The 27867-nt window shown below is 40.8% G+C and overlaps 1 protein-coding gene and 1 non-coding gene across 12 annotated transcripts in view; one reads left to right on the top strand and one right to left on the bottom strand.

Annotated features, from left to right (window-relative positions):
• The window catches only part of DLGAP1 (DLG associated protein 1), a 760977-nt gene that overhangs the window by 151773 nt on the left and 581337 nt on the right, over positions 1–27867 (bottom strand). The gene's annotated exons all lie outside the window — the stretch shown is intronic.
• LOC139030503 (small nucleolar RNA SNORA70) lies at positions 21742–21871 on the top strand. Its single transcript, XR_011482867.1, has one exon. It is a non-coding gene; the product is annotated as a small nucleolar RNA SNORA70 (small nucleolar RNA).

Genomic DNA, 27867 nt, shown 5'->3' with positions numbered 1-27867 from the left:
GGAATTTAGCATCAAAAGGAAACCTCTTGTGTATTTTACTAATACAAAAGAGAAACTGTTCTAGCAATGTTCCCTATGGATCCTAAAAGTAGCTGCCAAACATAAAAATACCTCTGCCAGATCAGGCAAGTGTTTTGCATGCATTATGTGCCATTATGGAGAGTCACCATGGACCACTTTATAAATGCTTGTGCCAAAAATCCCTGTCAGAAAACAAATACACTGAAGAGTAAATTTTCCCATTGAGATCTCTTTTAGGGAAAGAGAGCCTTCGCTAGAAGCATTTACAGCCTAAAGTTCACTTCCACTAGAACTTGAGAAAAGACAAATGTGTTTCTTTGTCTATTTTGTAGCATGACCCAGAGCAAGGGTATTGCCAATATAAATGATGCTGCGTTTCCAAACAGTTATCAGGGCAGCAATGGGGGCAGCTGTTTCATAAATGGTCTACATTCAAATTAAAAAGTGAAAAGCTCAGTGTTTTGAAAAATGAGTGTGTGTCTGTTGGCTGAGATGGAGAAACTCCGGCCACTCGTTATGAAATAAAGCATAATTCCAAACTGGAAAATCATTCAGAAGAGATCAAATAGTTCTACTTTGGTGAATCATTCCTCACCACACATTCCTCACCACCTCACATGTTGTTTCATCTGATGAAACAACACATACTTTAATGATACATGAAATATAAGGAAATGAGCTTTTTGACCTTGTCCACTTAGAGAGCAGAGCCCACAGCTCTCATTATAAAGGGTACAGTATATATGTGTGCTCCTGATGATGAAACACTCATGAAAGAAACACCAAAAGAGAATGAGTTGATTATCAACTCTAGAGGAAGTTGCTAAGAAGAAAAGGAATGTGCATATTCAGAAACATTAGCTCTTATATTAATGATCGATGTTAACCTATTCAAATGACAGCCATCATATTTCACTTTCTCCCTAAATTGCTTATGCTAAGTTAACCTTTCATGGCTTATCCCAATGGAATTGAGATTTTGGCCTGGTTGAGCCCCATTCGTTATCGTGTCCTTTAACTGCACCCAAAGATGGGATGCCCTTAGATGGCAGTGAGACAGCTAGACAAACAAGTTTGGCCAGTGAATCAGTAAGGTTTCCATTGCAAAGAGAAAAAAAGCAATAATACTTGGAAAGCAACATTTAATACATTTTATTTTTTGAATATAGTTTTATTAATTTTAATTGTGTTTATTTTAAAAGATATTTTAATTTTATTGGAGTATAGTTAATTTACCATAATGGGAAAGAATATGAAAAAGAATGCATGTGTGTATGTGTATATATATATATACACACATATATATACATGAATCACTTTGCTGCACAGCAGAAATTAACACAATATTGTAAATCAACTACACTGCATATTCTGTGATAACCTATATGAAGTAAGTTGATTTACAATGTTGTGTTAATTTCTGCTGTACAGTAAAATGATTCATACACACACACACATGCACACACATATATATAATCCATTTTTTTCATATTCTTTTCCATTATGGTTTATCACAGGATATTGAATATAGTTCCCTGTACTATATAGTAGGACCTTGTTATTTATGCATTCTCTATATAATAGTTTACCTCTGTTAATTTCAAACTTCCAATCCATCCCTCCCCCTGCCCCCCTTTAACTTTGGCAACCACAAGTCTGTTCTCTCTGTCTGAGAACACAAATTTTAAATCAGGGTTCCCAAAGAGAAAATGATTAATCCTGTAATATATCACTAAAATTGTAACGCCACAAGATGAATAAGCTCCAGGGATCTAATGTACAGCACAGTGCATGTGTCCTGTCACTCAGTCACGTCCGACTCTTTGCGACCCCGTGGACTGTATCCCGCCAGGCTCCTCTGGCCATGGGATTATCCAGGCAAGAACACTGGAGTGGGTTGCCATGCCCTCCTCCAGGGGATCTTCCCAACCCAGGGATCGAACCCAGGTCTCCTGCATTGCAGGCAGATTCTTTACCACTGAGTCACCAATAACTACATGATAACAAATAAAATGGAAAACTTACTCAAGGGGCTCAGAGCAAGCCCCATGAAGAAGAATAAACCTAAAGAGAGATTATGCAGGCTGAAAAATTAAAAGGAAAGAATAAGGAAGAATAAGCAGAGCTTCAAAGATGGTGGGACACCATCAAACACACCAACATACATGTAATTGGAGTTCCAGAAGGAGAGGTAGAAAATACATTTGAAGAATTAGTGGCCAAAAACATCCCATATCTGATGAAAACTCATATATCTAAGAAGCTTAAAAAAACTCAAAATACTATAAACTCAGTGAGATCCACACCTAATCCTTGTAGAAGTGTCAAAAGGCAAAGACACTGAGAAAATCTTGAAAGCAGAAATGACTCATCACTTACTACAGGGAATCATCAATAAGATTAAAAGCTGACTTCTCATCATAAATCAAGGATGCTAGAAGCATTGAGATGAAATATTCCAAGTACTGAATGAAAAAGATTGCCAACAAAGAAGTCTATATACAGAAAAACTGTTTTTCAAAAAAGAAGTTAAGACATTCCCAGAAACAGACTGAGAGATTCATTGCCAGCCACCTAGAGTCTTTTTTTCAAACTTCTTTTACAACACCATATTGTTCCTTAAACGCTTCATTTTCCTTCTGTTTCTTAGAACTTTAACTTCATAAAGGGATCCATTTCACCAACTGATTAGCCCCATCAGAACAGCACAGCTTAGACACAGGAGCAACTTGTACATTTTGATTCAGACCGAAGGACCAAACTCCCCTAGGCCCCTTGTTATGTTCTTTGTTGCTCTTCCTCCATAAATGCATGACGTGGGGAATGAATGTCAGCACTATTTCTGGGAGACATGACACGGCCAAGTGTTGTAGACCTTGCTATCTCTTAGAAGTCCAGGGTGGGGTAAAAGGAAGATGAGGAAATCATCTTGGGGATTTTTTTCCTTTGCTCCATTAGCTTCACTCTGTAGAGAAAAAAACTGACATGGGTGGGGATTTGTTGACTGTTCTACTGGGAAGATTATCAAAGAGCCACAGGCTGAGTATCTGCAAAGCCATATGCTAGAAGCTGGGATAATGCATTTTAGTTATAAAGTGGATCTTGTCCAAAATAAAGGTGCAGTTCTTCTGACAATAATTCATCAACCCTAGCAACTTTCAACATAAAATGCAGTTCTTACAGGGTGCCAAATATGTTTATCCATCATATTTAGGCTCTTCTTGACACTTGGAAGGACTTCCCAGGTGGTGCTAGTGGTAAAGAACTCACATGAGAATAACTCAATGCAGGAGATGCAAGAGACTCGGGTTTGATCCCTGGGTCAGGAAGAGCCCCTAGAGAAGGGCACAGAAATTCTTGGAACCGTGCAGTCCCCTGGAGGAGGGCACAGAATTCCAAGAAAGATACTTGGAATTCAAACATTCTTTCCTATAGATTCTCTAGATTGTGCAACATTAGATTTAAAACAATACAAATCAGATGCCAACGATTCATAATGCTTGTGCTAGATGCTGCAGAGAACACGTGATTCCTGCCTTTGATAACATCAGTTTCCAGACAGAGACAAATATGCCAAATGAACTTGAAGATAATCTATGTTGTGCTTATAACAGGGCTTCCCAGTTGGCGTTAGTGGTAAAGAACCCACCACCCACCTGCCAAAACACTCTCCGACATAAATCACAGCAGGATCCTCTGTGACCCACCTCCCAGAATATTGGAAATAAAAGCAAAAATAAACAAATGGGACCTAATGAAACTTAAAAGCTTTTGCACAACAAAGGAAACTATAAGTAAGGTGAAAAGACAGCCCTCAGATTGGGAGAAAATAATAGCAAATGAAGCAACAGACAAAGGATTAATCTCAAAAATATACAAGCAACTCCTGAAGCTCAATTCCAGAAAAATAAATGACCCAATCAAAAAATGGGCCAAAGAACTAAACAGACATTTCTCCAAAGAAGACATACAGATGGCTAACAAACACATGAAAAGATGCTCAACATCACTCATTATCAGAAAAATGCAAATCGAAACCACAGTGAGGTACCATTACACGCCAGTCAGGATGGCTGCTATCCAAAAGTCTACAAGCAATAAATGCTGGAGAGGGTGTGGAGAAAAGGGAACCCTCTTACACTGTTGGTGGGAATGCAAACTAGTACAGCCACTATGGAGAACAGTGTGGAGATTCCTTAAAAAACTGGAAATAGAACTGCCATATGACCCAGCAATCCCACTTCTGGGCATACACACTGAGGAAACCAGATCTGAAAGAGACACGTGCACCCCAATGTTCACCTCAGCACTGTTTATAATAGCCAGGACATGGAAGCAACCTAGATGCCTGTCAGCAGATGAATGGATAAGGAAGCTGTGGTACATATATACCGTGGAGTATTACTCAGCCGTCAAAAAGAATTCATTTGAATCAGTTCTAATGAGATGGATGAAACTGGAGCCCATTATACAGAGTGAAGTAAGCCAGAAAGATAAAGAACATTACAGCATACTAACACATGTATATGGAATTTAGAAAGATGGTAACGATAACCCTATATGCAAAACAGAAAAAGAGACACAGATGTACAGAACAGACTTTTGGACTCTGTGGAAGAAGGCAAGGGTGGGATGTTTCGAAAGAACAGCATGTATATTATCTAGGATGAAACAGATCACCAGCCCAGGTGGGATGCATGAGACAAGTGCTCGGGCCTGGTGCACTGGGAAGACCCAGAGGGATCAGGGTGGAGAGGGAGGTGGGAGGGGGGAGCGGGATGGGGAATACATGTAACTCCATGGCTGATTCATGTCAATGTATGACAAAACTCACTGAAATGTTGTGAAGTAATTAGCCTCCAACTAATAAAAATAAACGAAAAAAAAAAAAAAAAAGAACCCACCTGCCAATGCAGGAGACATATGAGATGCGGGTTTGATCCCTGGGTTGGGAAGATCCCTTGGAGGAAGGCATGGCAATGCCAGTATTCTTGCCTGGAGAAGGCCATGAACAGAGGAGCCTGGCAGGCTACAGCTCATGGGGCCACAGAGCTGGATACAATTGAAGCAACTTAGTACACACACATGTACTTACAATAAGTGTTCAAGAAAGAAGCAAGAAGAAGGTAGCAAAGAAGAGACTCATTTGGAGTAGAGGTATTAGGAAAAGCTTTGGAGAAAGGACAGCTTGGAGTCCTCTCAGACCCTGATAGACGGTCACTAGGTAAGAGCGAGCCAGACAGAAGTCATTCCAGACCCAGGGAGCAAAAACTTGGAGGCTCAGGGCAGAGAACAGTGCCCAGGAAGCTGATATGTACAGAGCTGGGCCTGCTTTCATCAGAGGCTTACTGCAGTTGTAACTGCCTGCTGGCCAGTCTCCCCCATAAAACTGTGGGTTCTGGAAGGTAGCGACCACATCTGGGGTCATGGGATTACATGGAGTCATCACTGTGTTCCCAAAGCTTAGCACAGTGGCTGGCATACATTGTTGTTGTTCAGTCACTCAGTCATGTCCAACTCTTTGCAACCCCATGGACTGCAGCACACCAGGCTTCCCTGTCCTTCACTATCTCCTGGAATTTGCTCAGATTCATGTCCATTGAGTCAGTGATGCCATCTAACTATCTCATCCTCTGTCATCCCCTTCTCCTCCTGCCCTCAATCTTTCCCAGCATCAGGGTCTTTTCCAATAAGTCTGCTCTTTGCATCATATTATTAGATCTCCTTAAAAATTTGTTGAATAAGTGTGTGTGTGGGGGAATGTGGAGAGTCTGAAGTCCATCAAGGCATTGTGACAAGAAACCCACTAAGACCCTGATGAGGACCTGAAGAAAATCAAGGCACTATGGAAGGTGAAGACTTGAGGGGACAGAGGACTTGAGAGGACAGACCTCAAGACTTGAGGTCCCTTTGGAGATCTCTTCCTCAGTGACGGAAAGTGTTAGTCACTCAGTCATGTCCTACTCTTTGCGACCCCATGGACTGTAGCCTGTCAGGCTCCTCTGTCCATGGAATTATCCAGGCAAGAATACTGGAATGGGTTGCCATTCCCTTCTCCAGGGGATCTTCCCCACTCAGGGATCAAACCCAGGTCTCCTGCATTGCAGGCAGATTCTTTACCATCTGAGCCCCCAGGGGAGCCCCAAGCAGGACGGTAACTCCTCTCATCATGTTGTGTAGACTCTAGTCAGACCCACGGGAATTGATTTCTTTCTTTGGGAGCAGTAAGGAAAGAACCTTTCTTAATATTCAGATGTGCCCAGCAGAGTTTTGTTGATGGCTGACTGAGGATACAGTGCTTCATACACAAAGAATTGCTTCCAAGACCTGCATGCAGGAATTTGGGAGCTCTGGTATGCTTTTAGCATCCGAGGAGGCCTGTGTGAGTACACAGCACATGTCCATGAAGGCAGATCCTGCCTAGAGCTGAACAGCAGGTGCAGCACTGAGCTCTTTTGCTTTCTTCGGCTCCGGGTGGCCAGTTTTATAAAAACAAGTCTTATGTATTACCTCAAAATGATCCCTACAGTTCTCTTCCCTTTAGCTTAAGACCAAAATGATCACTAAATTGATTACAATAATTCAGAGAGAAATGCGATCTGGGGAGTGGCAGTTGCCCTTAGTGGACTTCCCTGGTGGCGGTAAAGAATCCGATCAAGTGGTTTCACAGCAGGGAACTTGCTCTGCTGAACTTGGCTCCATGTTGCAACAAGCTGGCTTCAAATCTCAGTTGGCTCCTTGGTGCTGGGAAGCCATGCTTCCCCCTTGTTTAAAATAGAGAACAGCACCGCCTTGTAGAGCTGTGAGCATTTTTCTTTCTCTTGGCAGCACCACATGGCATGCCTGTGTTCGTGCTAAGTCCCTTCAGCCGTGTCTGACTCTTTGTGACCCCATGGACTGTAGCCCGCCAGGCTCCTCTGTCCACGGGATTCTCCAGGCAAGAACACTAGAGTGGGTTGCTATGCCGTCTTCCAGGGAGTCTTCCCAATCCAGGGATCGAACTCATGCCTCTTATGTCTCCTGCATTGGCAGGCAGGTTCTTTATCACTAGCGCCACTTAGGAAGTCCACCGCATGGTATATGGGATCTTAATTCCCCACCCAGGGATGAAACCCTCAGCTCCTGCATTGGAAGGCAGAGTCTAAACCGCTGGACTTAACCACCTTAACTAAGGAAAGTCCCTTAGAGCTGTGAGAATTTACTGGATAATTAGCATCTCTCTCTCATTGTGGCAAATATAAATAACATAAAACCCACCCTTTCAACCACTTTTTTTTGTTTTTTGATTCTAATTGGAGGAGAATTGCTTTATAATATTGTGTTTGTTCCTGCCATACATCAACATGAATCAGCCACAGGGATACATATGTCCACTCCCTCTTGAACTTCCTTCCCACATCCCACCCTATCCCACCCCTCTAGGTTGTCACAGAGCACTGGCTGAACTCCCTGCATCACAGAGCAAATTCCCACTGGGTATCTATTTTACATATGGTCATGTGTATGTATCCATGCTCCTCTCTCAATCCGTCCCACCCTCTCCTTCCCCCGCTGTGTCCACAAGTCTGTTCCCTATGTCTGCGTCTCCATTGCTGCCCTGCAAATAGGTTCATCAGTACCATCTTTCTAGATTCCAAACACGTGTTAATATACAGCGTTTGTCTTTCTCTTTCTGACTTACTTCACTCCGTACCCTAGGCTCTGGGTTCATCTGCCTCATTGGCACTGACTCACATGTGTTCTTTTTTTTATAGCTGAGTAAATATTCCATCGTCCATTTTTAAGTGTACAGTTGGGTAACATTAAGAACTTTTATGGTGTTGTACAACTGTCACCATCATCTAACCACAAAACCTTTTCATCATCTTAAACTGAACGCGACCCATTAAACACTAACTCCCCATCCTTCCTTCCCTGACCATCTTATTTTCTGTCTCTATGAGTTCGACGACTCTTAAGTACCTCACATAAGTGGAATCATAGTGTTTGTCTGGCTTGTTTTGCTTAGCATAATGTCTTCAAAGTTCATCCATGTTGCAGCATGTGAATTTCCTTGCTTTAATATTACTTAATAATATTCCATAATTCTATACACCACATACTGTTTATCTATTCATCCATCAACAGACACCTGGATTGCTTCTACTTGTTAACTATTGTGAATAACACTGCTATAATCTTAAGTGTACAAATATCTGTTTGAGTCCCTGCTTTCAATTCTTTTGAGTATATACTTGAAAGTAGAAATCTTACTTTAACAGAAATACTTAATTTTCTATTTCATTTCTTAGCAATTAAGCTAAGGGGACCAATATAATAAAAACAAACTGCCATTTTTTTTTTACTCCAAAAAGATACTCTATTGATCATTTAAGGTAAGTTTTAGGGACACACAATAAGGTAGTATTTCAGGAACTATTATTGCTATGGCTGAAAACAAAAATACTTCTATTGTTTGGTGAAAAGTATAGCAATAAATCTGAGTATAATTTTACTGCTCTAGTGATTGCAAAACAGTAATGTAATTAAAACTTGATACAATAACATTGAGACTAAGTTGCATTGCCATGATTAAGACATCCAGGAAAATAATTCTACAAGCAGTTAGAGATTACAGAAAGACTGTTGACAGGAGTGACAGTCTATGAACCGGTTAAGTAAAGAAATGACGTCATCACTAAGGAAGACGGGATGACAATTCAAATGTACTAGTTAGTAAAGAGCCGTAATTCTTAGGAGGGGTGTAAATGCTGCTTTGAGCTGAAGGGAGAGTGTTTCTTTCAATTTAAAAAGTGTCAGGGTAGAAGAGGTGTACTTTCACAGATGTAAGCTGACATTGACAAATCGGGGTTATTAAAGCCTGTGTGAAAGTCTTTTGATGGATTTTTTTCATAAAGTGCTTCATTTTCTGACTTAACTTGAGGAAGAGAGAAATGCAACTAAAGACGGTCTTAAATAATTCTTCTAGTGTTGGCTTTCTTCTAATCCCCCTGGTTGGATGCTCTGTGTCTACACTCACTTCTAGCGTCTCAAAAGGTCTCAAAGAAGACCTCCCTCCCATCCATGTGTCAGTCTTCAGTTGTTTAGAACACAGGTGTCAAGCCCTAGCTAAGCCTCCCTTCTCCTGGTGACACGTCCTCCTTCCTCTGGTCCTGTACGTCGAGATTTGTAGGCGCTTCACTGCCTTCATAACTCATCTCTAAAGTAGGTTCTACTTGTTATTTTTTCTTTGACAGCTGAGTACCTGGAACCAAACTCAACCTTTCAAACATGGGTTGACAAGAGTGGAATACAGAATGGCTATTGCTTTCTGTTCTGTAGAAAATCATCTTGGGGTGAAGTCTAAAAAGCTTTGGACTTATTGTTTGGCTTAGAGTCACCCTGTTGGCTTCTGGTAAGCTTCCTTTGGACAACTTTTATTTATTTATTATTTTTTAAACTTATTATTTTGTATTGGAGTATAGCTGATTAACAGTGTTGTGACAGTTTCAGGTAGATAACAAAGGGACGCAGCCATACATATATATGAGTCCCCCAAACTCCCTTCTCATCCAGGCTGCCACATAGCATTGAATAGAGTTCCATGTGCTATACAGTAGGGACCTTGGTTATCCATTTTAAATGTAGCAGTGTGTACATGCCTTCGGACAACTTTTAGATCTTCACCTCAAAGGATGTTAACTCATTACGATTTTTGACCCTTTTCTTCCTGTGAAGTTGACACCAAGGTTTATCCTGTCAACCCCATACAATATATGCAATATATGCTCTCTATTCCTTTTTTCTTTTTGGTTGCACTGGGTCGTCATTGCTGTGAGTGGGCTTTCTCTGGTTGCAGCGAGTGGAGGCTACTCTTGGTTGCGGTGAGCAGGCTTCTCATTGCGGTGGCTTCTCTTGTTGTGGAGCACAGGATCCAGGGTGCGTGGGTTTCAGAAGTTGCAGCACACGAGCTCAGTAGTCGCAGATCGAGGGCTTAGGTGTTCCACAGCATGTGGAATTGTCCCAGAACAGGGATCAAATCCACATTGGCAGGTGGATTCCCATCCACTGTGCCACCAGGGAAGTCCATATCAGCTATTCTTGCTAGTTGTGTCATCAGCAAATGTGATAACAGAAGCAAGTTTAATAAAATCCCAAGTCAGTGAGTGTTACAAAGTTCTATGCTTTACCTACAATGTCTTATTCAGTTAGCACACCAATATTATGAGTCATTCTAACAGTTATGAATCATTCTAACAGTTATGAAGCATTTTTATTCCTATTTTATAGATGAGGAAACTGAGGCTGATGAGTTTGTAAACTTAGAATTGGAAGCTTGGCCTATCTAAGTTCTGTCATCTTAACTACCTTGTGGCTTCCCCATAAGCATGCCACGTATTTTCTTACCCCATCACCTGTAAAATTATTGACTAGGATTGGGCAAATCCATTGTCTTTGGAGTTGGCTCAGTCCATTAACAGCATAGTCTTTGTTAGGCTCTTTATCATGTACCTCTGTGACCCAGCCCATGCCTCTCTGATGTCAGTTTTTTCCTGCAAGCCTACGGGGATCTACTGTTTAATTGTTTTAAATGCAGTTCCATTCCTCTGATATGTCCCAACCAGTTCAGAGAGGAAAAATATAGGCAGTCCTATATGTTTCTTTTTAGTCAGTCTATGCTGGCTCCTTCTTTTCTAAATCATCATAAACCATCCGTTTAGAAGTCCATTCTGAAGTTGCCCCAGGGATTTACATTAGATTAACTATTTGAAATTTTTAGAATCCTCTCTTTAGAAAACTGAGATAATATTTACTTCTTTTCTGGCACTTTCCCTATGGTTGCCAAAATATTACCAATATTGATTCTACAATTACATCTGCATTCCTTTAGATGGAAATTAAATTTTCTTGGCTTTATGTATTTGCTTCTTATTTGTGGCAGTTACCTACTTTTGTTCTAAGTTGGGCTTAGGTAGTAGGCCATATTCTTTTTGTATGCCCAGTTCAATTAAGTTTTATCTCAGAAAGCTATTATGTCTTGGGGAAGTATATTGTAACCAAATATAAACATGGTTCCTAGACATTTAGGGCTGCTTCTCACCTATGCCATACTTCTGTACAAATTAGAAAAAGATGCCCCTTTCTCAAATAAAAAAGTGCTTAGATAATTATATTATGGTGTAGCCTGAATAATTTATGGTAGATTCCATCCTAACGTAGCTCTTTGGCTCTAGCTGCATGATACAAATGCTCACATTTTGACCCAATCTCACATAAGACAGAACTATTTTAGACAATGACTGCTGAGATTGGAGGCATGGTTTCCACACTTCACTCAGACTGGTAAGAATGATGATTCCAATACACTGTGATAAGCTGTAATTCCTAAAACTTCCACTAAAAAAGCTATACAAGAAGATACACTAAAAAACACTGTAGATAAATCAAAATGGAATTCTAAAAAATATTCAAGTTTCCCCTAACAAATCAGGAAAAAACCCAGGGAAACAAAAAAGTAAAAACTAACCAGAAAATCAGAAAATTAAGAAAATCAAATGGAAGCCTTAAATCCTAAGATAGTAATTAAATTAAATGCAACTAATTGAATGCACGAATTAAAAGAGTTGCAGGCAGGATTAAAAAACATGACCCAACTATAAGCTGTCTAATGATGAACCTAGACAGCATATTAAAAAGCAGAGACATAACTTTGCTGACAAAGTTTCCTATGGTCAAAGCTATGGTTTTTCCAGTAGTCATGTATGGATGTGAGAGTTAGACCATAAAGAAAGCTGAGCACTGAAGAATTGATGCGTTTGAACTGTAGTGTTGGAGAAGACTCCTGCGAGTCCCTTGGACAGCAAGGAGATCAAACCAGTCAATCCTAAAGGAAATCAACCTTGAATATTCATTGGAAGGACTGATACTGAAGCTGAAGCTCCAATAATTTGGCCACCTGATGTGAAGAGCTGACTCATTGGAAAAGACCCTGATGCTGGGAAAGATTGAGGGCAGGAGGGAAAGGGAGCAGCAGAAGGTAAATGGTTGAATGGCATCACTGACTCGATGGATGTGAGTTTGAGAAAACTCTAGGAGATAGTGAAGGGCAGAGAAGCCTGGCGTGCTGCAGTCCATGGGGTCGTGAAGAGTCAGACATGACTGAGAACTGAACAACAACAAAAAGAAGGAACATACTTAAAATATAAAGATATAAAATGAAAGCAAAAAGAGAAAAAGTTGTACCATGCAAACATTAATCAAAGGAAAACAACAGTGACTCTATTAATATCAGATAAAGAAATTTTACCATTAAAGCTTGTGGTAAAGAAAATGACCAGAGGCAGAGAGGAATATTACACAGTGGTTAAAGAGTTGATCCATCAAGAAGACAATCCCCAATATGTATGAATTAAATGACAGAACTGCAAAATAAGTGAAGAAAAAACTGATAGAACTGAGTGATGGAAAAATCCATCATTATAGTTAGAGACGTCAACAACCACTTTTCATCAATTGATAGAGCAACTTGACAAAATCATCAAGGATATATTAATATTAATAGAAGAACTCAACTCTATCAATCAAGAGTCAAACTGACATTTAGAAAACCCTTCATCCAAGAACAGCACACTACACATTCTTTCCAAGTATTCATGGGACATATACACATGTAGACCATATTCTGGGCCATAAAATGAAGCTTAAGCCAATTTAAAAAAATTGATATCATATACAGCATGCCCTCTGATCCCAGTGGAGCTGCATGAGAATTGAAAAACAGAAAGATAACAAGAATATCTCTAAACACATGGAAGCTAAACACTCAAAGTGAAATAACTTGTAGATCTAAGGAAGCCTCAGTGGAAATCTAAAAATATGCTGGACTGAATGAAAATTGAAATACAACATATCAAATTTTGTGGAGGCATAGCTGGAGCAATGCAGAGAGGAAAATCGATGGCACTAAATGCATAAGTTAGACAAGAAGAAAAGTCTCAAACCAGTAAGTTTTACCTCCTGAATCTTGAAAAGAGCAAAATAAACTTGAAAAAAGGATGAGGGACTTCCCTGGTGGTCCAGTGGTTAGGACATTACCTTCCAATGCAGGGCGTGCAGGTTCAATCCTGATCAGGGAGCTAAGATCCCACGTGCCTCATGGCCAGAAAACCAAAACATGAAAAAAATATAACCGGAATCAATATTGTAACAAATTCAATAAAGACTAAAAATGGTCTATGTCAAATAATTCTTAAAAAAGGAATAAAATTATAGAGATAAAGGCAAAAATCAATGAAATTGAAGAGAGAAAAACAATATGGAAAATCAGTGAAACAGCTGATTCTTTGAAAAGATCAATAAACTCGACAAACTCTTGCCTAACAATGAATAAAAGAAGACAGAAATCACCATTATGAAAAACATGGGAAAAAAAAAAAAAGAAATCACCATTATGAGGAATGAGACAAAGTACATCACTACAGACATAAAAGTGATAACAAAGGGATACTATGAATGACTGTACACAGATAAATTCGACAATTTATGAAATGGACCAATTCTTTGAAAAACACAAAGGACCAAATTCACCCAATATTAAACAGTCAACAGAACTGTAACTCATAAATATATCAAGTTTTTAATTAAAAACTCACCCGAAAAAAAGATCTGGCCCAGGTGTTTTCACAGGAGAATTCTACCAAAATTTAAAACCAAATTAAAGCCAATTATACAAAATCTTTTCTAGAAAACAGAAGGGAAGTTAATGTTTCCTGACTCATTTTATGGAGCTAGCATTACCCTGATACCAAAAGCAGAAAAAGAAAACCACAGATCTCGTGAATAAAGACAGAAGTGTCCTTAATAAAACACTGGCAAATAGAATTCAGCAACATATATAAAGAATTATATACCAAGAGCAGGTCAAGTTTATTTTACTTAGATGGGGTATTCCACTTGCACAGATGCAAGACTAGTTTAAAATTTGAAAATCAGTCAATGTAATCCACCTTATTAATAAGCTAAAGGGGGAAAATTACACAGTCTTACCAACTGATGCAGAAAATGCATTTGACAACAACTCATTTGTTATAAAACCTCTCAGAAAAATAGAAATAAAAGGGAACGTCCTCAATTTGACAAAGATTATCTACAAAAAACCTACAGCTAGCAACAAGGCAAGGATGTCCATTCTCACCATTCTTACTCAACATTATGCTGGAAGTCCTAGCCAGTGCAGTAAGGAAACAAAAAGCATACACATTAGGAAAGAAGAAATAAAACCGTCCCTATTGTAGGTGACATGATTGCCAACATAGAAAATCCCAAGGAATCTGCCAAAAATTCCTGAACTAGTAAGTAAATTTAGCAAAGTCACAGGATATAAGATGCTAAAAAATCAACTGTATTTCTAAATACCAGCCTGAACATATGGACATTGAAAGTAGATATGCAACACCATTTACAATCACTTTAAAATACTTAGGTGTAGTCTGACCACATGTTGTAAACAAAACATGTGCAGGACTTGCATACTGGAAACTAAGCAACACTGATGAAAGAAATCAAAGAAGATCTAGATAAATGCAGATGCATACCACATTTATGAATTTAAATACTCAACATAGTCAAGATGTCAATTTCCCCCAAATTGACATGCAGGTTTAATGCATTTCCTATCAACATCACATACTTTTATAGATATAGACAAGACTGTTCTAAAATTTACATGGAAAGTTAAAGGAACTAGAATAGCTAAAATAATTTTTAAGAGTAAAGTGAGATTTACTCTACTCTTTCTGTGGGGAGTTTGACACACAGATCAATGGAACAGAATGGAGAATCTAGAAATAAACCGAAAGAAATATGTCCAACTGATTATTGACAAAAGTGCAAGAGCAATTCAAGGAGGAAATATAGCCTTTTCATAAATAGTGTTGGAGTAAACATCCATAGATATTTACTTTGAACTTTAAGTCTCACAGCTTACACAAGAATAAACTAAAAATGGATCCTGGACTTCAATGTAAAGTAGACTTTTAGGGGGAAAAAGACATTAAAGAAAATCTTTGGGGTTCTAGACTAGGTTCTTAGATTTGGCACAAAGAATGATCCATAAAAGGGAAACTTGATAAATTCACCTTCATCAAAAGCTTTTCTTCTGTGAAAGACTATTAAAGTAAAAAAACAAAGCTAGACATGAGAAGGTATTTGAACATCACACATAAGACAAAGAACTTATAGTTTGATTTAAAAAATACCTTTAAAACCCACCCAAAAAGCCCAACCAGCAAATGGGCAAAAGATGGAAAGAGACATTTCACAAATAAGCCCAACAAAAAAGTCAACATCAGAAGCCACTGAGGAAACGCAAATGAAATCCATGAGAAAGCCCTACACACCAATCAGAATGACTAATATAAGAAAAAATAATGACCACAAGTACTGATGAGGATTTAAAGAAACAGAATCACTCATGGATGGCTTGTGGGAATATAAAATGGTGTAGACACTCTAAACAATAGTATGACAGCTCCTTCAAAAATGAAACATGCAACTATTATATGACTAACCATTGTATTCCTGGGAATTTATCTTAGAGAAATGAAGCCTATATTCACTGAAAAGCCTCCACAGGAATGTTATCACAGCTTTATCCATAATAAATTGGGAACAGCCCAGATGTCCTTCAACAGTTGAATGACTAAACAAACTGTGGTACACCCTTATCACGCAAGATCACTCGGCACAGCCTGGAGGAATCCTCAGAGCATGGTGAAAGGTTTTGTATTTTGACTATCCTGGCTGTGATATTGTACTACAGTTCTGCAAGATGGTTTTCATCAGAGGAAACTGTGTAAAGGGGACAGGGGATCTCCCTGTATTATTTTTATTACTATATGAGAATCTACACTATGCCAAGGTAAAAATTTAATTAAAAAATAATTCTACCCTCAGACAATGAATGGGTTAGAACATAGAAGAAACTAATAACGTGATTTCTCACCTCGTCCTAAGCTGAATGTTGGAACTATGTTCACACCTGAGAATAAGGACAACCAAGTTAATCTCCATATTTTTAAACTTCTGCCATGACAAAGCAGCGTCTGTGTCTGTGGCAATGAGTAATGCACGCCTTAGGCATGTACCTGTGATACAGGAAGTCCATTTCTGGGTATTTATCCAAAGAAAATGAAAACACTAATTTGAAAAGACATATGCACACTATGTTCACTGCAGCATTATGTACAATACCAACCTAAGTGCCCATCAACAGATGAATGGATAAAGATGTGTTTTATATTTATATATATATATATATATACACACACATATATATGTATATATACATATACACAATGGAATACTACTCAGCCAGAAAAAGGAATGAAATCCTGCCAATTGCCACGAAAATGGATGGATCTAGAGGGTACTATGCTAATGAAATGTTACACAGGGAAAGACAAATACCATCTGATTTCATTTATATGTGGAGTCTTAAAAAACAAAGGAAACAAACAAATCAAAACAGAGACAGATGCATAGATACAGAGAATAAATGGGTGTTTGTCAGAGGGGAGGGGAGTGGAGGGTTGGGTGACAAAAGTGAAGGGAATTAAGAGTACAGACTAGCCTGCCAGGCTCCTCTGTCTATGGGATTCTCCAGGCGAAAAAACTGGAGTGGGTTGCCATTTCCTTCTCAAGAGGATCTTCCCTACCCAGGAACTGAATCCAGGTCTCCTGAACTGCAGGCAGATTCTTTACCAACTGAGCTATGAGGGAAGCCCCTACATATGGAATACGGTCAATAATATTGTAATAACTTTGTATTTTGTGCACTGAGGGATGGTTACTAGACTTCAGCATGGTGACCAACTTGTAATGCATATAAATACCAAGAATGTACTCATGGGTGTGGGCTTGAGGGCTGATTAGGCACCATTGTCTGAGGCTTCTCGAATATTCCATCTCCCTGCGGAGTGGCTCAGCGCTGTGGTCGGGAAAGGGAGGTAGGCAGGAGTCGAGGGACAGTGGGACTGTCCTCTTTCTCTATTCTCTGGAAGATGCAGGTAGTTTCTAGTAACTGGATTCTGTTTCTCTGCCCCCTGACATTCTAACACTTCAGTGGCCACTACCATTATAGCCACACTGATGCCTTAATTAAGACATGAAAAAGATGAGGGAACCACAGGAAAAGCACTTGAAATATAATATTTTTTAAAAAATATTTTTATTTTTAAATTTTGCCCTGTCAAGAGTGGCATGTGGGATATTATTTCCCCAGTCAAGGCTGGAACCCATACCCCTGGCACTGAAAGTGCACAGTCTTAATCACTGGAGTGCCAGGGAAGTCCTTAAATCACAATTTCGATGTCTCATGAGACACACAGGAATGCACATTCATCGGCTATGCTTTACATCTGCTTTAGCTGTAGAAATACAATGATTCTGAAACTCATATTTAGGGAGAAAGTAACTACCCACTCATCTGAACAAAAAGGAGAAAAAAAAAAAACGTTTTTCAGGAAATGTGAAGAATCATTAACTTCACAGATTCTGCACAGAAAGCATAATTGCCTACAATACAAGGCAGAAACACACTCTAAAGCATTTGTGAGCAAAATGGAGACATGGCCCATTAATCCTTTATCATCAGAATCAAATAGTACTCAAATGACCACATGGACTGTGACTAAATCAATTAGGTACAAAGATGGTAATAATTAGGGCTGTTGGCAGTCAAAAGCTCTCCCAGAAATGTGCTTAGATGTTGAAAAGACGACTTCCACCCACTTTTATTACCTTTGTGCTGCGGTAAATTATAGTAATTTCTTATGCTTTGAGTGAGGGGAAATGGGAAGATAATATTCAGCTTACTGAGGATGGTTTAACTTTTCTTATAGACAAGCACTGAACAATCATTTACCTACATATAATGAGGGATATAAAGCTTTCTGGCCAAAATGTACTCTGTTATGGTAGTAACATAATAGATATGCATATTCTGCCTTGGAAAATCCCAAGATTCTGATAAGCATTGTGTAGGAAGCAAAAAGCTAGAGGATTAGACAGTACGTAAACAAAGCTCCCTTTACAGATGCCGCTGTTGGGACAGCTAAGACTTGCCTCCTGTCCTTCCCTTTTCCAACCCCTGAGGGCCCTTCCTCCCCTCTGGGTCTTTGTTAGTTGGCCTTTGTCGCTCCTCTTATGAAAAAGACACTTATTTTCTGTTCTGCTCTTTCCTGTGCCCAGTGTCCACTTGGAGGAAAGAGTGAGTCTGTATTTCCAAGGAGACCTTCGCAGACCACCAGGAGAGTCAGTCCCGCGGAGCGCCTGCAGGGGGCGGTCGACATCGTGGAATGAACAGACGGCGCTGGCTGCCCTGGGGGTCCCGGGCCTGCTGCAGGACAAGCCTGGGAGACCAATATGCAAGAAAGGGGGCCTTCTAGAAAATCCAAGGTAATCCGCTCAAATCAAGTTGTTAAATGTTTGCCATTGGTGACCTCAAAGAATCAAAGGAGGTCAGGGGCCTGGATTGATGGCGGGGTGGGGGCTCATCTTTTCTAAGGCTCTCACTGCACAAATGTGCAGTTGAGGCTCAGAGGAGGTCTGTGGTCTAACCAGCTAGTTAGTAGCACTGCTGATGCAAGAACTGAGGTTGACTAACAGCCTGGACCCTTTAAGAGATTCCAGGCGGCCCCGTCTGTATTTATTTACAAGATAAATATCTAAAGTAAAAAGAACACTCTCCACTTCTGAGTTATCATTTCTAGGAGTTAAGCTGAAAGTGGTGAAGCTTATTAGGGGGGAAATAGGCACTAATTTGAAATAAGATAGGATTATGAATACATTGCACTATCCGTCTATGTTATAACAGCCGTAGGCTCTGATGGTAAAAACAGTTAATAAGCTAGGTGGTGGCTGTTTCTTGCTTTTTAAAAATCTAGCTGTACCGCCTGTTTTATTTACATATATTGAAACAAGGAGTCTTTTCTGGTGAATGACACATTTATGAGATCATTTGGGAGTTCTGGTATTATTTTCATCCGCTCTTCTCTTTCTGAGCTCCAGGGCAGAGCAGTTAATTTAGTTTCCCAGGGTATTTTCGAAAGCAAGCTGCTCAAAATGTGGTTCTAGGACCAGCATCACTTGGGAGCTTGTTACAAATGCAGAGTTCCAGGCCCCCCTGAGGTTTATTGCATCCGTGTGTCAGCAGGATTCCCAGGCAGTTCTTAGGTGCACTACATCCTGGAGAGAACAACTGTATCACTCCAATACTACCTCGCAGAGCCCCTACTTCATTGCTCCTTAGGCTGACCTGGGCTCCTAGTCCTTAACCTGGGTGTTCCTGCCAAGAATGAGCATCAGCATCTTCCGTTTAAAAGAAGAGCATCACTTGTGCTTTAAAATGAGGCAGGAAGAGTAATGGAGTGGAGTTTGTGATGCAGTCCTGTAGATTCCTTAATGGGACTTTATTTTACGTGGAAGGTCACTGTGTTGATAACCATATAAGAAAGGTTTAAAAGTCTTCATATGCAACTCATGGAAGCTAATAAACCAGTTTCTTGGCCGACTCTAGTCCCAGTACCTGACTCACTCCTAATGAGTTGGGTCTGAACAGTCTCATAAACCCTGTTAGCTCCCCAGACAGAAGGACACGTGGTGATGAACCTGTGCTTGCACAGATCGTAGCTTCTCATCATTTTTGTTTCTTCCCACCACCAAGTCTAGAATTGTGTTCTGTATCCAACACGTGCCTAACTATCCTTGCCAGCTATAACACTAGATAAATATTTACTGAGTCCCCCTCTCCCCCCACCACTATGCATAAAATACTGTTGGATCAAAATGTTTTCCTAATTAGTTAAAATAACTGATGTCGGGCTGCTAGTTAGTGCAAGGATGTAGGTTGAAAGGCATATTTAGATGAGTTTTTCTGATGTCCCTATTCTACAGGTAAAATCACATATCCATTTGCTTCTTCACATATCTCCAGGGAGTTATCAATTTGGGAGACAAATGAGTTACTGCATTATGGTGCTGTCAGGCTCAAGCATTTTGGAATTTGTGGAATTAAACTCATGCTGGTTTGTTTATTTTCTGTGTCTAGAAAATTTATGATGTAAATGTTGGAGTGCTTAAAAGAATGCACTTTAGAAGGGTGGTTTAACACATGACTTCAAGTCTTGGAGTTTGAGTGCTGGAGAAGAAGCTCCCACAGAGTAGATTGGGGTTTTCCAGAACCAGTCACATCCTCACTGGCCGGTTCCCCTGGCAGGCAGCCACTGCCAGGCCCCTCCTTTGGGAGGTCTGGTTCTGTGGGGGAGGGAGCCTAGGCGGCCGGCGCCATCGGCCGGAGGGCATACCTCAGAGGCCAGGTGTGGGTCACCAGTGCCCATCTATTCAGGCTGCTTGTGGGCAGTGATGGAAGCAAGGTCCACTGTACCCTGTTGTGAATTCGAGAGAGACGGACAATACAGCTCTGGATGAATGACAGTTTATTTTCTTTTATTTTTATCTTTATTTTTGGCTGCACTGTGTCTTTGCTGCTGCGCGAGGGCTTTCTTTAATTGTGGCAAGTGGGGGCTACTCTCTGGTTGTGGTGTGAGGGCTTCTCACTGGGGTGACCTCTCTTGTGGAGCACGAGCTTTAGGTGTGCGGCTTCAGCACTTGCAGCGCTAGAGTTTCGACTGCGACTCTGGAGCATGGGCTCAGTAGTTCTGCACAGGCTTAGCTGCCCCAAGGCAATGGAATCGTCCCAGACCAGGGACCGAACCATTGTCCTGTATTGGCAGGTGGATTCTTATCCACTGCAGCACCAGGGAAGTCCTATTTTTTAATATGAACTATAGTTGACTTACAATATTGTGTTAGTTTTAAGTGATTCAGTTATATGTATATGTATATATGTATTCCTTTTCAGATTATTTTCCAGTATAAGTTATTATAAGATATTGAATATAGTTTTTGTGCTATATAGTAAATCCTTGTTGGTTATCTATTTTATATATATTGGTGTGTATCTATAAATCCCCTACCCCTAATTTATCCCTCTCCCTCCCCTTTCCCCTTTGGTAACCGTGTTTGTTTTCTATGTCTGTGAATCTGTGTCTGTTTTGTAAATGAGTTGGTTTGTATTATTTTCTAAGATTCCACACTGAATGAAAAACATTTTCAATGTTCATATTAAACTCAGGAGTGATATGGTACCACAGATAATATCTGCAATGATGATGACATTTCACTATTAATTAAGATCTTCCATAATGATTATTTTAATGTTGAGTTAGAAACATTTTTACGATGAAGATCAATGAAGAAAAAAATGTGAATAGAAAGTTCAGCCAAAGGTGAGTTTAAACAGAGCAGCCTGTTTGAAGATATTTCTCTGTGTAGACTCTTGCCTTACAGGTCTTCAATATTAGCTTATTAGGCATTAGCTTATTAGTCATTCCAGACACAAAAGTCACATGAGAAAATGGTGAGACTGTCCTCTCAATCAACCCAAATTTGACTTTGATCAGGACTAGCATTTCTCCATTAAGGTAGGAAAATTGCCATAGGAGGGACTGGGCACATACCTGATACCATAAATGAGGACATAAATGAGTTGACATCTCCAGATACTAAGTCAAAAAGCTGAAAAAATATAGAATATCTCAACAGGCAAAAGTGCAACATCTTTGAGTGGTATATGAAATTTCCATCAAAATGGCTTGATCTGGGAGGGTTTTATAAACATAACTGCTTTTCCAGCCCTGTACTCTTCTCCCCCTGGGAACCCAGTGGGCAGTGGCTGCAGACAGCAGTCTCCTTGGTAGTGTATGTGGCCTGTTGTCTGTACAGGTTGCCCTAAGGGACCTTGGAGACAGCCCTTTCCAATGGACATTCATGACTGGCATGCTGGACCCAGTCTAGGCTCCAGACAGGTATGTGTGTTGCCTTTGGAAGGCCCCAAGGTGAAGTGGCCAGTGTCCACACCGGCCAAGTCTTTATGTCTATATGCACCGACCTGCAGAACAAGGAGCATGTGACTGGGGCCCTCCGCAGGGACAGGCTCAAGTTCCCTGGCCACCAGAAGATCCACATCTCCAAGAAGTGGGGATTTACTAAGTTTCATGTGGATGAATTTGAAAAAAACACGGTGGCAGAAAAGCGGCTCATCCCTGATGACTGTGAGGTCAAATAATCCCTAGTGATGGTCCCTGGACAAATGACGGCCCTGCACTCATGAGAGCCTCGGTGCTGTTCTCTCCTTAGTCACGCCCACCAATCAATTCTACTTTCACTATAAGTACAAAAACTGTTTTTTGTAAACAAACAAAAAAGCTGCTGTCCTTGCTCTGTGAATGTGTTAAGGTTAATGTAACCCATTGTTCATAAATGTATAATAATTATAAATGCTGGAAAGAAGACATATATACACACCTCTCTTTGTGGAGGCTTTTGTGTGTCATCTGTTAAAAATTATCTGTCCATTTAGTTTGTCCCTTGGACTGCAAGAAGAACAAACCAGTCAATCCTAAAGGGAATCAGTCCTAAATATTCATTGGAAGGACTGATGCTGAAGCAGAAGCTCCAATACTTTGGCCACCTGATGCAAAGAACTTACGCATTGGAAAAGACCCTGATTCTGGGAAAGACTGAAGGCAGGAGAAGGGGACAATAGAGGATGAGATGGTTGGATGGCATCACCGACTTGATGGACATGAGTATGAGCAAGCTCCGGGAGTTGGTGATGGACAGGGAATACCGGCATGCTGCAGTCCATGGGGTCGCAAAAAGTCGGACACGACTGAGGGACTGTCCATTTGTTCTAAAGTTTTGTCATACATTGACATGAATCAGCCATGGAGTTACATGTATTCCCCATCCCGATCCCCCCTCCCACCTCCCTCTCTACCCGATCCCTCTGGGTCTTCCCAGTGCACCAGGCCCGAGCACTTGTCTCAAGTTAATGTATGAAAAAACCACTACAATATTGTAAAGAAATTAGCCTCCAACTAATAAAAATAAATGGGAAAAAAAATAAAGTTTTGAGCTGGAATTGCAAAAGACATTAGTTGTTCAATTTAACACAGGCTTAAAATTGTCAAAGCATTCAGATTTCTAAGTCTCTGTCTTTATCAGGAAAGGGTATTTTCCTGTCGAATGATACTGACAATGAAAAAAACCTTATCAGGCCCATGGAGTCGCCTTGAAACACAAAGATTCTCTTCCAGGTGGAGAACGGCTTCTGCGGATGGCCCTGAAAGATCTAACTTTTGAAAAGGCAACAGAGGGCCACCTGGCTGTTAAGGCTCAGGCTCCAGAAGAAGCCCCACCTGACTGGTCCTCTTCGGCGCCTCCCTGCAGATTCCAGGTACCACCTTGGGCGCCAGATGCTATGTCTCTCCCTTTGCCTTGTTGCCTAGTAACAGGTGCCACGTGCTCATCCCTCCCTGTTGTCACGACCACAACGTGACGGAGAAGCTGTATCATCCCGCTCATAATCAGTGGGCCGATCGAGTAGGTCATTTATCCAAATTCATTTACCTACTCAGCAATTATGTATCGAGTACCTGTTAGGTATCAGGTACCACGCTAGGTGCTAGGATAACAGGGAATAAGTTATCTAATTCTCACCCTCAAGGTGCTTATAATTTAGGGACCTGGGGGGAGCACAAGCCGGAGCACAGAACAAACCAACAAGGGGAGAAGTCTAATAAAAGTCCCCATGACATGTACGATAAAAGATACGGTGCACAGTGTCCTGGAGACTCCCAGACAGAGGAGCCTGGCAGGCTGTGGTCCATAGGGTTGCAGAGTCAGACATGACTGAAGCAACTTAGCATAAAGGATATAAGTGAAGGCTGAGACAGAAAATAGATGGAGAGTCTGTGGATTCCTGGCTTGAGTGACCGGATAGAGTGATGACCATGGAAAGAGCACCGAGCTGGAGTGAAGGGCAGGTGCGAGTGTCCTGGTGTGGGTGTGCCTCCCTCTGCAGCAGGGAGGGAAGTGTGGCCCAAGGGGCAGAAACAGAGGAGACTCACAGGAGAGGGCATCAGAGAGGAGATGGGTGTGTGTGTGTGTGTGTGTGTGTGTGTTCCGGGAGAGGAGTCCAGGCTGGAGAATTTCAGGTCATCACACCTCTTAAAGCTTCCAGTGACCCACTGGGGGTAAGGTCATGGGCAAAGTGTTGGTATTTAAAATAAACATGCCTTTGCTCTAAAAAATGGTAACATGGAAGCTGATGGTTTAAGTAGTTTACCCAAAGGTCACTTTCCTAATTCCCCTGTTTTTCATGGCAAATGATGTTCCCTCTCATATTTCTGCTGATTTCAAAGAAATCATGCTGATTCATTACCTAAAAGTAATGGGGGTCAGATATTAATCTTTGCCCCAATATGATTTCTTTCTGCCTGTTGGCAGTCATCCCAGCAGAAAACCTGGCTGAGTAAACCTTGCTCAACATTGACACTTGGCTGAGAATTGGCAGGAGGGCGAAGGGCTGCCGAGGTGTCCTGAGAGGCTGTCGGACTTGCTTATGTGAAACTAGACTTCGATTCCATTTCTGAGTTATTCATTGCTTATTTTGTATGTAGTGCAGAAGTGCCAGGAGTCCTTAATGAGGAAAGCAGAATGGCAGAAGACCTAAATAGACATTTGAAAACTGAGCAGAAGACATTTCTCCAAAGAAGACATACAGATGACCAATGGGCACATGAAAAGATGCTCAATGTTGCTAATTATTAGAGAATCAAATCAAAACTACAATGAGGTACCACCTCACACTAGTCAGAACAAATCTACAATGAGGTACAACTTCACAGTGGTCACAATGGCCATCATCAAAAAGTCTGCACAGTTTAAATGGCACTCACATTTAAAAGTAACATTTATGTGATTTCTCTTCATACAAATCTGAGGTTCACTGCGTGTTTATCCATCCTGGGGGGTACTCAGGGTGATGACTTTCCACTTCCACAGTGTCTTCTTTTTTGGAGGTATCTCCATACTGTTCTCCATAGTGGCTGCACCAATTTACAATCCTATCATCAGTGTAGGAGGTTCCCTTTATTTCCACATCTTATCCAGCATTTGTTGCTTGTAGACTTTTTGATGAGAGTCATTCTGACCAGTGTGAGGTCGTGCCTCATGTAATTTTGATTTGCATTTCTCTAATAATTAGCGATGCTGAGCATCTTTTCATGTGCCTGTTGGCCGTCTGTATGTCTTCTTTGGAGAAAAGTCTCTTTAGATCCTCTGCCCATTTTTTTGACTAGGTCTTTTTGTTGTTACTGGGTTGTGTGAGCTGTTTGGAAATTAAGCCATTGTTGGTTACATCATTTGCAAATATTTTCTCTCATTTGTAGATTGTCTTTTCATTTTTTTTTTATGGTTTCCTTTACTGTGCAAAAGCTTATAAGTGTGATTAGGTCCCATTTTTTAAAAATTTATTCATTTTAATTGGAGGCTAATTACTTTACAATATTGTGGTGGTTTTTGGCATCCATCAACATGAATCAGCCACAGGTGTACATGTGTCCCACCATCCTGAACCCCCCCTCCCACCTCGCTCCCCACCCCATCCCTCTGGGTTGTCCCAGAGCACCAACTTTGGGCGCCCTGCTTCATGCATCTAGTTTGCACGGGTCTTTCATTTTACATATGGTAATATACATCTTTCAATGCTATTATCTTATTTTTGCTTTTATTTCTATTGCCTTGGGAGACTGACCTGAAAAAACACTGGTACAAATTTATGTCAGATAATGTTTTGCCTATGTTCTCTTCTAGGAGTTTTATGGTGTCATGAAAGTGAAAGTGTTAGTTACTCAGTCGTGTCTGACTCTGCAACCCCATGGACTGTAGCCTGCCAGGCTCCTCTGTCCATGGGATTCTCCAGGGAAGAATACTGGAGTGGGTTGCCATTCCTTTCTCTAGGGGATCTTCCCAACCCAGAGACTGAACCTGGGTCTCCTGCATTCCAGGCGGATTCTTTACCATCTTAGCCACAAGGGAAGCCCTTACGCCATAGAACTATAGTGTCACAGTTCTAGACTATTTTAAGGCGGAGACCCAACTTTATAGGGAAGAGTGCTCTGAGTCTGGAGCTAGATTATGAAATAGTCATAGCATAAAAAAACCAGAATAGTCCATCTTAAGTCATCTGCCCTGTTAATGAAGCAAGAAGCTGACAGAGGTCAAAAAAGAAAAAAAAAAAAAATGATAATGCCAGATATGACATGATCTCCCCTGATTAAGTTTAATTGCAGTCAGAACTGAAACAATGAATTTGTGGGTTCTCTCCCAGAAATAAGGAGAACTAATTCAGATCATCACAAGTGTCATCTTAAGGGACTTCCCCGGAGGTCCAGTGGTTAAGACGCTGAGCTTCCAATGCTAGGGGCACGGGTTTGATCCCTGGTCGGTGAACTAAGATCTCACATATTGCTGCTGTAGCCAAAAAAAAAAAAAAAAAAAGCATTAAAACCAAACCAATAAAGCCATGAAAAGCTAGAAGGAACCTTAAATACATATTACAAAGTGAAGGAAGCCAACTGGAAAAGGCTACATACTGTATGATTCCAACTCTATGACATTCTGGAAAAGGCAAAACTATGGAGACAGTGAGAAGATCCATGGTGACCAGGGTTTGAGGGGAGGGAGGGATGAAGGGGCAGAGCACAGAGGATTTCTGGGGCTCAGAAGCTGTTCTGTCTGACATGACAGAGGTGGATTACTGTAATTTTGTCACAAATCATAGAATGTGCAAAGGAGTGAATTGTGATGTAAATTATGGGCTCTGGGTGATACTCGTGTGTCAGTGTAGGTTTATCAGTTGTCACAAAGGTACCTCTTTGGTGGGGGATGTTGATACTGGGGGAGTCTGTGCATGTGGAAGCAGGGAGTGTAATGGAAATCTCTACTTTCCACTCAATTTTGCTGTAAATATAAAATGACTCTCAAAAGATAAAATCTACTTTGAAAAACAAAAAGGGTGAGAAAGCCTGGAAATGAGATCATTGTGTTCTAAGCCCTGGAAAAGATCACTGATGGTCAAACTAGCTGAGGAGAGAACCTTGGGCAGGTGGGCCGAATTGATCAATAAGCACTTCTGTTCTCTCTCCACTTCACCAATCATGCAAGTTTATTTGTTCACTCAACAAAATGCGTTGCCTTCTGGCTGTGTGCCAGGTACTATGCTTGAGCCTGTGATATACAAAGAAGTCACTGGCCCGAGGAAGCCCATAGCCATCAGTGGAAACAGACAAGTAGCTGGACAATAAAAGTCTTGGATGATAGGGACTTCCGTGGTGGTCACATGACGAATACATTGTTCTTCCACTGCAGCGGGTGTGGAAGTTGGGGAGCTAAGATCCTGTGTGCGGTGTTGTGCAGCAAACACACACACACATGCATGGTAAGATTCCATCGCTCAGTCGTGTCTGACTCTTTGTGACCCCATGGACTGTAGCCCGCCAGGATCCTCTGTCCGTGGGATTTCCCAGGCAAGAGTACTGGAGTGGGTTGTCATTTCCTCCTCCAGGGGATCTTCCTGACTCAGGGATTGAACCCGAGTCTCCTGTGGCTCCTGCATTGCTGGTGGATTCTTTACTCTCTGAGCCATCAGGGAAACTTCTATTTAAAAAAAATCTTGGATGATAAATATCACGATAAAGATTTCTACCAGAAATTATTAAGCTGGGTTTCTAGTACAATTATGTACTGACAATTTGGATCGATGATTCCAGCTCTCCTGTTTACTTTCAGATTAGAAGATTAGAGGTGAAAGTCAGATCTGATGGTCCACGTTCTTATATAACTAACTGAAGTTCTCTTGAATAACTTCTTCTCCTACTGATAAAAATATCTAGCCAAATT

This window comes from Odocoileus virginianus, chromosome 22, assembly GCF_023699985.2.
Source record: "Odocoileus virginianus isolate 20LAN1187 ecotype Illinois chromosome 22, Ovbor_1.2, whole genome shotgun sequence".
Taxonomy (NCBI): domain Eukaryota; kingdom Metazoa; phylum Chordata; class Mammalia; order Artiodactyla; family Cervidae; genus Odocoileus; species Odocoileus virginianus.
The sequence above is the reverse complement of the archived record's forward strand: the minus strand, read 5'-3'. Positions and strand labels throughout refer to the sequence as shown.